The sequence below is a fragment of the Zalophus californianus genome, chromosome 2 (assembly GCF_009762305.2).
Source record: "Zalophus californianus isolate mZalCal1 chromosome 2, mZalCal1.pri.v2, whole genome shotgun sequence".
In the NCBI taxonomy this organism is placed as follows: Eukaryota; Metazoa; Chordata; class Mammalia; order Carnivora; family Otariidae; genus Zalophus; species Zalophus californianus.
Genome location: NC_045596.1, coordinates 167,772,211 through 167,783,802, shown reverse-complemented (window position 1 = coordinate 167,783,802; position 11,592 = coordinate 167,772,211). Strand labels below are relative to the sequence as shown.

The window sequence follows — 11,592 nt, the reverse complement described above, 5'->3', positions numbered from 1 at the left end:
TGCAGCGCTGCATTGGGCTCCAGGCTCAGTGGGGAGTCTGCTTGAGATTCTCCCCCCCTCCCTGTGCCCCCCCCCCACACCCTGCTTGCGGGCATACATGCTCTCTCTCTCTAAAAAAATAAAAATAAATTTATTTATTTTTTCTTTTTTAAAGGGTTTTATTTACTTATTTGACAGAGAGAGACACAGCAAGAGAGGGAACACAAGCAGGGGGAGTGGGAGAGGGAGAAGCAGGCTTCCCGCTGAACAGGGAGCCTGACGCGGGGCTCGATCCCAGGACCCTGGGATCATGACCTGAGCCAAAGGCAGACGCTTAACGACTGAGCCACCCAGGTGCCTCCAAAATAAAAAATTTAAAGTACAATATAATGATCAAATAAATTGATCAATATAATGATCAAATCAATATATATTGCAAAATAGTCACCACAATAAATTTAGTTAACATCCATCTCCTCACATAGCTATAAATCATTTTCTGTGATGAGAACTTTTACGATCTACTCTTCTGGCAACTTTCAAATATTTATACAGTGTTTTTGTAGCTGTAGTCACCATGCTGTACATTATATTCCCGGAACTTAGTTATTTTGTAACTGGAAGTCTGTACCTTTTGACCACCTTCACCCATTTCCTGCTCACCCCTCTTACTCTGCCTCTGGCAACCACCAATCTATTTTCTGTTTCTATGTTTGTTTGGTTTTAGATTCCACATATCAATAAGATCATACACTATTTGTCTTTCTCTCTGACTTACTTCATTTAGCATAATGCCCCCGAGATCCATTCAACGTTGTCACGAATGTCAGGATTTCCTTCTTTTTTATGGCTGAGTAATATTCTGTGTGTATATGTGTGTGTGTGTGTGTGTGTGTGTGTGTGTGTGTGTGTGTGTGTGTATACATACATTATATTTTCTTATGGAATAGCTCATGCAGATAACTCTTTGAGGTAGTGATTTTGCTTCCTTTGGCTATATACCCACCCAGAAGTGGAATTGCTGGATCATATAGTAGTTCTATTTTTAATTTTTTGAGGAACCTCCATACTATTTTTCATAGTGACTGCCCCAATTTACATTTCCACTAACAGTGCACAAAGCTTCCCTTTGCCCACATCCTTGCTAACAATTGTTATCTTTTGTCTTTTTGATAATAGCCATTCTGACAGATGTGAGGTGATTTCTCATTGTTTTGATTTGCATTTCCCTACTGATGAATGATGTTGAACATATTTTCATATACCTCTTGGCTATTTGTATGTCTTTTTTTGAAAACTGCCTAATTTTTAATCAGAATTTTGGTTTTGCTACCAAGTTGTGTGAGTTCTTTATATATTTCGGATATTAGCTCTTTATTGAATATGATTAGCAAATATGTTCTCACTTTCAGTAGGTTGCCTTTTCATTTTGTTGATGGTTTCCTTTGCTGTGCAGAAGATTTTTAGTTTGATGTAGTCCCATTTGCTTATTTTTGCTTTTGGTTGGAGTGAAATCTAAGAGCGTCATTGCCAAGAGTGGTGCCAAGGAGCTTACCTATTTTGTTTTCTTCTAGGAGTTTTATGGTTTCAGGTCTTCAATATTTTTAATTTCTACAATTTTATTTTCACCAAATTTTTATTTGTAAAATCTTTTGTATGGGCATTAAATATTGTTTTTAAATTTTTATTATTAAACAAAGATACATAATGCACACGATATAATTTTTTTAAGGTTTTTTTTATTTTTTTTATTAGAGAGAGAGAGTACAAGCGGGGGGGCAGGGGGTGGCAGGTAGAGGGAGAGGGAGAAGCAGGCTCCCCGCTCAGCAGGGAGCCTGGCGTGGGACTTGATCCCAGGACCCTGGAATCACGACCTAGGCCAAAGGCAGCCACTTAACCGACTAAGCCACCCAGGCACCCCCACATGATATAATATTTTAAAAAGGTAAAAGAGTGTAAGTGAGTCCTGTCTTCTCTTACCACCACCCTCGGAAAGGTGGTCTCCTCCCCACAGGCCACCACTCCTACCTGCAAAACCACATGGAACTTCCCACCCAAAATAAAGGCACCCATCACTGTTCAACCACTTTTTCCTACCCCAAGGTCATCACCAGAAATGACAAAGATTGTCTTGAGCACATATAACCTCTGGGGATTCTTAACTTTTCTCTCCCCTCCTTTGTTGTCAGCTAATCCATTTGCAGACGTAGGAATGAACTTGAATAAAATAATTTCCTCCTCCATCCCGCCCCTCTTCCATCTCTAATATCATCTCCATTCCCCAGCTGTTTCTAATCTTGTGAGGACAAGGAAACTCACATAATCTTGTGAGGACTTTGGAAATTAGATATTCAATCAGAATCAGTAAGCAAGGCTAAGAAAGGCTCTCCTTAATGAGGGACTTCGGCTACTCAGTGGGCCTTTCCCTCTTGCCTTCTGTGTTTGGAATTCCATTCCAGGGATTCAAGTTGCCAGAAGGGTGACCTCCAGATCAGTGCCACAATCCCTATATGTCTTTTCAGCAAGCCAGGACTGTGACATCTTTGGACATCAGATGCTGGAGGGTGCATGTGGCTATTAATCCAATTAGAACATCAGAGCATCATTAAGGATTAGGTGTAAGGATACATTTAGCTTGTTATTGTTTAATTACTAAATAAAGACGTTAGCCTGAACTAGGCTTAATTCTCCAGTCTAGTGCTACGCTTAATTTTAATATACTTTGATAGACATGTGGAGTCATCATACAAATTATGATGAAATTTGAAAGAAGATTCCTGAGCTAATTACCTGTTTCCAATGAGTCATAATGAGTTTCACTAGATCTCAGGGTTCATGTTGGTAATCAGGTTCTGTATATCTTTTCCAGTGGCAGGAATTTTAATGTGAATGGAAACAAATAGGCTAAAAGTTTTTGAAAAATATATCCACCGACTGACAATTTGTGGTTAAAGTTAGTTCTATGTTTTGTTTTGTTTTTTAAATCACAAAGCAGCTATGAGCTCTCTGAGGTACTTTCAGATTAAAATCTACTTTTTTAAAAAGATTTTTTAATTTAAAAAAAGATTTTTTAATTTTTTGAGAGAGAGAGACAGCGAGAGAGGGAACACAAACAGGGGGAGTGGGAGAGGGAGAAGCAGGCTTCCCGCTGAGCAGGGAGCCTGATGCAGGGCTCGACCTGAGCTGAAGGCAGACGCTCAACGACTGAGCCACCCAGGTACCCCTAAAATCTATTTACTTTTAAAACTACCTTTTTTTCTAATCACAAAATACTATGGGCTTATTAAAGAATACTTGGAAAATTCAGAAATATAAACATTTTAAAGAATCACCTGTAAACCTAACTCAGATAGTTACAGGTAACATTTTTAAGCATATCCTTGCAAAACTGAATGTTTTTATTATTAAACACACACACACACACACACACACATACACACACATTGATTATCTCTTGCGGAGGAGAGCAGTGTTTGGAGGCACATGGAGAGCAGTGTTTGGGGCACATGTGTAGAAAAAATACTTGTTCAATCTTACTCTTTTGCACCTTTTGATCTTTGTACTGTGTGTATATTTCCTATTAACAAAATAATGGAAGGACATACATCTATGTCCAAATATTCTTTGTGCTTTTTTGTTGTTTTGTAATAACCAGCTTGGGTTGGGGCGACTGGGTGGCTCAGTCGTTAAGCATCTGCCTTCAGCTCAGGTCATGATCCCAGGGTCCTGGGATGGAGCCCCGCATTGGGCTCCCCGCTCCATCCATCGGGCTCCCTGCTCAGCGGGGCCCTGATTCTCCCTCCCCCACTCCCCCGGCTTGTGTTCCCTCTCTCACTGTGTCTCTGTCAAATAAATAAAATCTTTAAAAAAAAAATCAGCTTGGGTTAAGAACCACTGATATAAAAGTCAACCCACTTCACTTACTACCACAGGCATCTCTTGGAATAAACTGGACAGAGTTTATTGCAGTTAATGACTTTGACTATATTCACCCACAAGTACTTCCTAACAGCAGCGCCCTCCCCCGCCCCCCAGGCTCATTGCTGAGGAAATGAATTATGTAACTAGTCTAAGCAACTCCAGAGTTAACTATAGTGCTAAAATATGGTCATGGATTCAAAGCTAAGGTATCTATTCATTCTCTCTCGCCGATTCCACAGGCCCAGTCCTTCCCATATAATCACAGGGCATCACTGGGGATGCAGGAATCCAAGCAGTGCACTGCACTTATTCAAACTGACGGAAAAACAATGCCATCAGCATGAATCAATAGGAATGGTGCATTTGGCCAGCAGACTGTTATTTCTGGGGACAGGATGTGCACTCAGTTTTGACATTTATTCGTGTCAGATCTAGCTGTATAGCAATATTTTCCAAACTTTGTTACTAGGAAATAATTTTTTGGTATGTGTATGTATGCAATGCATGTATATATGTATGTGTACATATGTGTATAAAAAATACTACAGACTGGGTGGCTTAAACAACAGAAATTTATTTTCTCGCAGTTCTGGAGGCTGGAGTCCGACATCAGTTTGCCAGCATGTCAGGTTCTGGGGACAGCTCTCCTCCTGGCTTGCATGCAGGTGGCCACCTTCTTGCTGGGCATTCACGTAGCCTTTCCTTGGTGCACATGGAGAGAGGGAGAGATCTCTTCCTCTTCTTATAAGGTGACCAATCCTATCGGATTTGGGCCTCACTGTAGGACATCATTTAACCTTAATTACCTCCTAGAAGCCTCCAAACGCAGTCACATTGTTAGGTCTTCAATATATGATTTTTTGGTTGGGGGCATCATCCAGTATTTATATATATATATATATATATATATATATATATATATATTCATACTTTACAAGTTTGATTCTATATACAAACTTTCAAATGTTCCCCCAAAGTTTTATCTTTTTTGATTTTACCTTATTACGGTCCCTTACTGCTGTTTCCCTCATCATATAAACAGAAACTGCCAGTTCTCTTCCACTCCCCATTTTTCCTATTCTCCAGGTTCTGAGAGTTTGAGCTAAGAGATAACCTTGGGTGTTGGGCAGGGTCACTGAATGAGGATTCAGGTGGATTCATCTCATGCCTGGCCATGTGATGCTGAGATTGTATCTCTCTCCTGAAAACCTAAATTCTTCCATCTGTAAAAGGAGATTAATAATCTCTAATCCTGTGAAAATTGGAAAAGAGGGAATAGTTAATTTACCATGTAATGTTAGCTCTTTGTAATAAAGGTTCAAAAACGAAATGCAAAGATCTTAATCCAAAGGTATCATGCTGTTTTTTTTTTTTTATGTTTACAATCTCAGCACTTCCCCTGTGCCTTGAAAACATTAACTCACTCAATCTCAATGACAATGGTATGAGATAGGTTATCTGTTATCACCACCTTCCCCATTTTATGGAAACACAGAGAAGTAAAATAACTGGTCCAAGGCTATGCAGCGAATTAGTGAGTCAGGAGGCAAATCCCGAGAGCTTGGTGCTGGAGTCCAGTTACCAAGCAGTCCCTATGAAATCACTGTGAATTGTGTCACTTCCTCGCTCAAAAACCTTCAGGTTGCTCTTGGAGCCTAAAATAATGAATACAACTCATTAGCTTAGCAGTAAAGACCCTCCAACAACCTTTCTTTCCCATTTTGTTCCCCATGACAATCCTTCATCTACACTCCCGGACTCCAACTGAACTGGACTGGCCACACTTCCCTGAAGGGATACCATGCATTCCTGCCTCTACACTTTGTCCTTGATGCGGTCTTTATGGGGCGGCCACCTGTTCTCACCCCCTCTCCACCTTCTATATCTTCCCTTTCCTGCAAGGTCCTCCCAAAGTGCCATCTCTTGTACACATTTTCTCCCGCACCTCTCAACCCAAGCTGGTTTGATTTTCCCACAGAATTGTATCTCTGTTCATCAATCTGTGTATATGAGTTTCTGGCTTTCACGATAGTTATTTCTATATATGTTACACTGTCTTCCTGTATATTCTATCCATATTTCTGTATATGTTATATTCCCTCCCAGGCTCAAGGATGAGCTCTTTGAGGGCTGCAATATGCTTTCAAATAGAGCTTTAAAACTTTTTTTAATTAAAAATTTAAACCATTATTGCTTTTTGACAACCAAATGTAGGCATGCTTATTGCAAAAAATTAAACATTACAGAAAATACATCTTTTAGAAAGTGAGATACACCATTATAACCCCTCCTTCTCCACCCTAAGAGAACTGTGGACAGTTTGGAATGTAGTCTTCTACTCTTTTCTCTTGTAAGAAACGTGTCTAATTTTTATTTACAGAAATAGCATTATACTATACAGACAGCCTTGTGCCTTTTTTCCACTTAAAATATCTAGTATTTTTCATATTTTGTATAAAGAGAGATATGTCATTCTTTTTTAACAGTTGCATAGCATAGGATTATATGGAAGTACCGTATTTACCTATTCAATCCTGGGCTGATGAGCATGAGGGTGATTTCCAATTTTTGACATTATGAACAACACTGTAGTGAGTATGTGTGTATATATTCCATATATATACACTACATATGTGCACATACTCCATATATACTGTATAGGTCTCCAGGTGACTTTCTGGAGCACATATCCTTGGACATGAAATTGCCAGGTGACATGAAATGGAGATTCTAAATGATGACAATTATTGCAAATGTGGATGGGAAGGAGCCTTGTGTTATGTCGTTCTGTATCCTTCACAAACTCAGTGGTTAAGAGGGCAGGTTCTGGTATCAGGCTGCACCGGTTTGTACCTAGGCTTAGTCTGTATGCCTTCGTCATATTATCTATGAGAACATAATAGTATCTTGCTCCCAGGTAAGACTTAAGTGAGATAATCCACATAAAACAATTAGCATTTAGCAAGTACCTGGATAATAAGTAAATGCAAGATACCTGGTGGGAGGAAAATGGCAATAGGTTCACATAATTGTTTGTTGAATGAATAGGAGTGAAGAGAACAACAGTAGTTTGAGTAATCTTTCTGGAAATGGATGGTACTTTGCTATGGAAACTGACAGTAACTATGAAATGGCCAGCTACCATTAGAGGTGCAATGGCCTTGGAGCAAATTCTCTCTGTGCGAAATTAACTGGCCTGAACCAGGATTAACCAATGAGCTCTTGAGTCTCCCACTTTCCCCAGTGCAACTAATGGGCCCTGGCTGCCGCCTGTACCTTACTTGTATAATGGGTATCTTTAAGGACAGAGAATCATGCATTTGCCCAGAGGGTGCGCTGGCTCCCCACCGAAGGTTATTAGGCCATCTAGTTTCCCAGCCGTTAATATTGAAAACAAATAGAAAGTGCATAAATAAATGGCTAGAGCATAGGCTACTGTTTAGATTCTTGGGTTCTGGGCCAGAAGTCTCCGTCTTCATGGAAAGGTTCCTATACCAATAGAAGATTCTGGGGGAAGTCAATCCTGGGTTCTAGAACGAAATCTTCCACTAATTAGCTGGAAAACCTTGAGCAAAGAACGTCATCTTGTAGACACAATGAGGGGATTGAAATAGGTGATGTGAAAGGCTCCCCCCCCCCTTTTTTTAAAGATTTTATTTATTTATTTGACAGAGAGAGAGCAAGAGCAGGAACACAAGCAGGGGGAGTGGGAGAGGGAGAAGCAGGCTTCCCGCCGAGCAGGGAGCCCGATGCGGGGCTCGATCCCAGGACCCTGGCACCATGACCTGAGCTGAAGGCAGACGCTCAATGACTGAGCCGCCTGGGCGCCCCAGGCTCTCCCTTTTTTTTAAAAAAAGATTTTATTTATTTGAGAGAGAGAGACTCATGAGGGAGCACGGGGAGGAGGGGCAGAGGGAGAGAGAGAATCTCAAGAAAACTTCCTGCTTAGCGGAGCCGATGTGGGACTTGATCCCACAACCCTGAGATCATGACCTGAGCCAAAATCAAGAGTTGGATGCTCAACCAACTGAGCCACCCGGATACCCTGAAAGGCCCTTTTTTTGACATTCCTTTCCCCACAGGAGGTTACATTTTCAGACATCGAGGCTATTTATTGCACTGAAAAAAAAAATGAATGCATAAAATCAGGTAATGGAAGTATTTTCCAAAATGTCCAGGTCAAGAGGTAGCAATGGGGCTACAGAGCAGGGAGCAGACTCAACTGACACCTGCTCTGTGGTCCCCACTACAGGAGGGGATGGGGGGAGTCCACTCTGAGGAAGCACCCAGAAGTCTAGGGATAAGGGAATGGAATCAGGGAAGAAATTGTAGTCTAACTGGAGCTGGGTCCTGGCCAGGGGCAAATGTGGTGGTAAATGGGGCTCCCAGTGAAATATGAGCATCACCCAAAGTGCACTGATGACCCTCTTCCTAGCCTGTGTTCTTGCCCCCCTCCAGTAAAATTGTAACCATTTTCTCAGGCCCATTTCAAAGTCCAGCTCCTTTTTGATATAAGCTCCCCTCCACCTCTCCCTCCAGATGTCTTGTTCCTCTAAAGGCTGGCTGTACTTATTCTCTGGGCTATTTTCACAATACTTCCAAGAGGGATACAAGGCTGCCTCAACATTCTAGTGACACTTGTATCCTCCTAATAGACCCAAGGCCTTTGGCTCCCTTTGCTTCCCAGGCATCCAATACAGTAGTGCTCAGAAAATATTTGTGGCTCTGTGAGTGAGTGACTCAGGCACGCCCCATGGGGAGTAGAGTTTTATGGGTTTTAATCTGAACCATACCATACCATGAAATCTGAGACTTTTACCTCATTGCTCATACTGGAAACTGTCAGTTCCAGTCAGATTTGCTTGGAGCTGGGTGGAATTTTGTTCCTTTTCACGATGAAAGCCATAATCTAATTTTTAAATTAAAACACATTTACATAACACCTACTTCATGTTCCACAATAATCTAAACACTACAAATGTTAACTCATTTACTTTTCATAACAACCCAGATAGAAACTGAGGCACAGAAATGTTGTCATTTGGGCAGAGATCAAAGCTAATGAGTGGCAGAGCTGGGATTCAAACCCAGTCCATCTGGCTCCAGAGAACACGCTCCTTAAGATGCTACCTCGCCTGAAACTTGTGAGTGGCAAAAATCTTCATGAGCAGAAAAAAACTGACGTTGATGTATTTATTTCAGAGGAAAAAAATTTTTTTTTCTTGTGTCCCCCTTTCCTTCCTCATTCGAAGCAAATTGTTCTAGAGCAAAGAGCCTTTGTTTCACACCTGAGAGAACTGGTGGCTCAGTTTTGCTTTGGCAATCAAAATGGAAGAGGAAACTTGTGTGGTTTCATCACTGGTGCTTTAGGGGTGTGTGCTGTGCACAGCATGTCATCCTGCTGCCCCGCTCCGTGCGCAAGGTCCCCTACTCCCAGGCTATGTTGCCTCAGGTCCCAGAGACTTTTTAGCGTGCTTTTCCCCTACAATAGTGGGATGTGGACCAGCCTTTCCATCACTCCCGCCCAGCCAGTCCCTGTCCTAGAGCCTCAAGGGTCTTCCTTTGTCCTCCTCTCCCTCAAAGCCTCAATGCATCTGCGTCAGAATCCCTAGACCCAGCATCTATCTCTCCGTCCTCCATCCCACGGGTGAATCCACTATGCGTCCCTGTTTCCGAGGTTTTGTGCCGGACTTTATGTATATTTAAATTATCTCCCCACGTGGGAGGCCGGCGTCAGAACCCGACAGACCTGCCATTGATTAACTGTGGGACCCAGGGCAAATTACTTAACGTCTCTGAGTCTCGGTTTCCTCATCGTGAACGGGATTGATACCCGTACGGTTGCTGTGTGGATCAAAGGAGATCATGCAGGGGCTGCACCGGCACGCAGTGATTTTCTTAGGTCCCCCTTGGCATTATTTACTTAATGTATGCTTGTCTGTTTCCCATTTTTTTTCCAGCGCACCCTCCCGCTCTGAGGGCAAGAAAGGCGTCTTTGCGTCACACTGAGAAAGTCCCTATACCCCTCGTTAAAACGTCCGGCGCCACTGGGCTCTTCTGGCACATTCATGACAACCCCTGAGAATCGTTCCTTCTTAAGACCCCAACCCTAAACTTTCACCCTGCGGCCCTAGAAAGGCTAAGGGCTCACGATCCGAGGGAGGCCCGGCTGAAGTCGCTGGGTGGGGCTCTGGGAAGCAGAAATGGGGTTCAAGAGGGAGCCCGCGCTCCGGCTGGCCTCCGTCGTTCCAGGACGCCCTCAGCCCCGGGCCCCTTTCCGGCTGCGGACACCTGCTGCCCGGGGCTCGGCGTCGGAGGCAGGCCTCCTCCGCGCGGCAGTCTCGGCGGCCCGGGTCCCACCTGCGCGGCCGCCGACGCCGGCGAGGTGGTCCCGGGCCCGCGCCTGGCCCGCCGCCACCAGGGCAGCCTCCCGGGCGCCCCGCCCCCGCCTCCTCCGCGCAGCCCGCGGCGCCCGGCCGCGCCCCCTCCCACCCCGCGGCGCCCCGGCACCCCTCTCCTCCCCCGGCGGGCTCGGCGGAGCATTGTACTCACATCCGGGGCTGGGTTTTGCTTTAATGCGAAACGTAATTAACCCGGAAAAAAGAGCCGAGAGACAAGAGAGAAGGAGGGGTGGGGGTGAAGGGGAGAAGAGCGAGAGGAGCGAGAGGCCCCGAGAGTTTGGCAGCGAGATAAAGAAATCCCCCGAGAGCGACGGCCCGGCCGGGCGGAGAGGCGCGTCCCACCCCGATGTAACCCACCCTGCCCGAGCCCCGGCCGCCGCACGGCGGGGTAAGTGGGGAGCCCTGCGGGTCAGGGCGCAGAGGGGCGCGCGGGGGCAGGCGAGGCTGGGGAGCAGGGGGAGCAGGGGAGCCCGGGCGGGGGCGCCCAGGGCGCGCAGGCGGGGCCGGGTGCGCCTGCCCTGGCGGCTGACGGCGAAGGGAAAGGTCGCCGCAGCCCCTGGGCGCCTCCTGCAGCCCCCGGGAAATCCCGGAGGGCAGCCCCTCCTCCAATCTTCTGGAGCGTCCGGGGCGGCCAAGGTCGCCACCGCCAGGGGTCGGGCTGCGGGGGGTGGGGCCGCGGGAAGGGGGGGCGGGTGTTCTGCTGAGCTGCATTTTCTCACGTTTGCAGCGGCGAAACTTCTCTGCGGGTTCTGGCGCCGGGAGCACCGGCCTCGCAACGACTGCCCGGGCTGCGGGTAGGGGAGGAGAGCGGAGAGCGTCCCAGGCAAGTCCCTTGGGCTCGGATTGGGCCATGGAGCCTCGTTTTTTTCTTCCCCTATTACCTTATTACGTGACAGGCCTACAGTGCTCCCCTAGGGAGATCCGTTCCTTTCCCCTGGGTCCAGAGCGGACCCTCGGGCTTCTGGAACTCCAGGCTGTGTGTGGGGGGGTGCCTTGAAGGAAAACTGTCCTAAAACGCAGGTTCGGTGCCAGATTGGGAAAGCACCCTTGAGTGAGCTGTCTCTCGCTCTCATCAACTTCTTCCTCACCTTACACGCTTCCCTTTTCTGCTCGAGTCCTGAAGACTGTTACTTCATCAGACTAACAAAAAAACAAAAAATAAATTTAAAAAACCCAAAAAACACAAAAAAGGGAGGAGGAAAGGGGCAGAAGAGGCCGTGCAGTAAGGAGAAGTGTACGGGCACCTCCAGAGAGGAGGCGCGGCGGGGCCACCTCCACTTGGGCCTCACAC

At 45.5% G+C, this 11,592-nt stretch overlaps 1 protein-coding gene and 1 long non-coding RNA gene across 3 annotated transcripts in view; one reads left to right on the top strand and one right to left on the bottom strand.

Moving 5' to 3' along the window:
- Positions 1 to 4,486: 4,486 nt before the first annotated feature.
- Positions 4,487 to 10,510, bottom strand: LOC113924657. Its single transcript, XR_003520752.2, has 3 exons — positions 10,453 to 10,510; positions 5,015 to 5,152; positions 4,487 to 4,678 (listed from the first exon to the last, which is right to left on the bottom strand). It is a non-coding gene; the product is annotated as an uncharacterized LOC113924657 (long non-coding RNA).
- A 2-nt stretch (positions 10,511 to 10,512) lies between these two features.
- The window catches only part of PLEKHA2 (pleckstrin homology domain containing A2), a 59,325-nt gene continuing 58,245 nt past the window's right edge, over positions 10,513 to 11,592 (top strand). Inside the window, exons 1-2 of one of the 2 annotated variants that reach the window (XM_027598725.2) lie at positions 10,513 to 10,689; positions 11,029 to 11,124. The gene's annotated coding sequence lies outside the window, so the exon portion shown is untranslated. The remainder of the gene's footprint in view (positions 10,690 to 11,028; positions 11,125 to 11,592) is intronic. The other variant, XM_027598726.2, reaches the window with a different exon arrangement.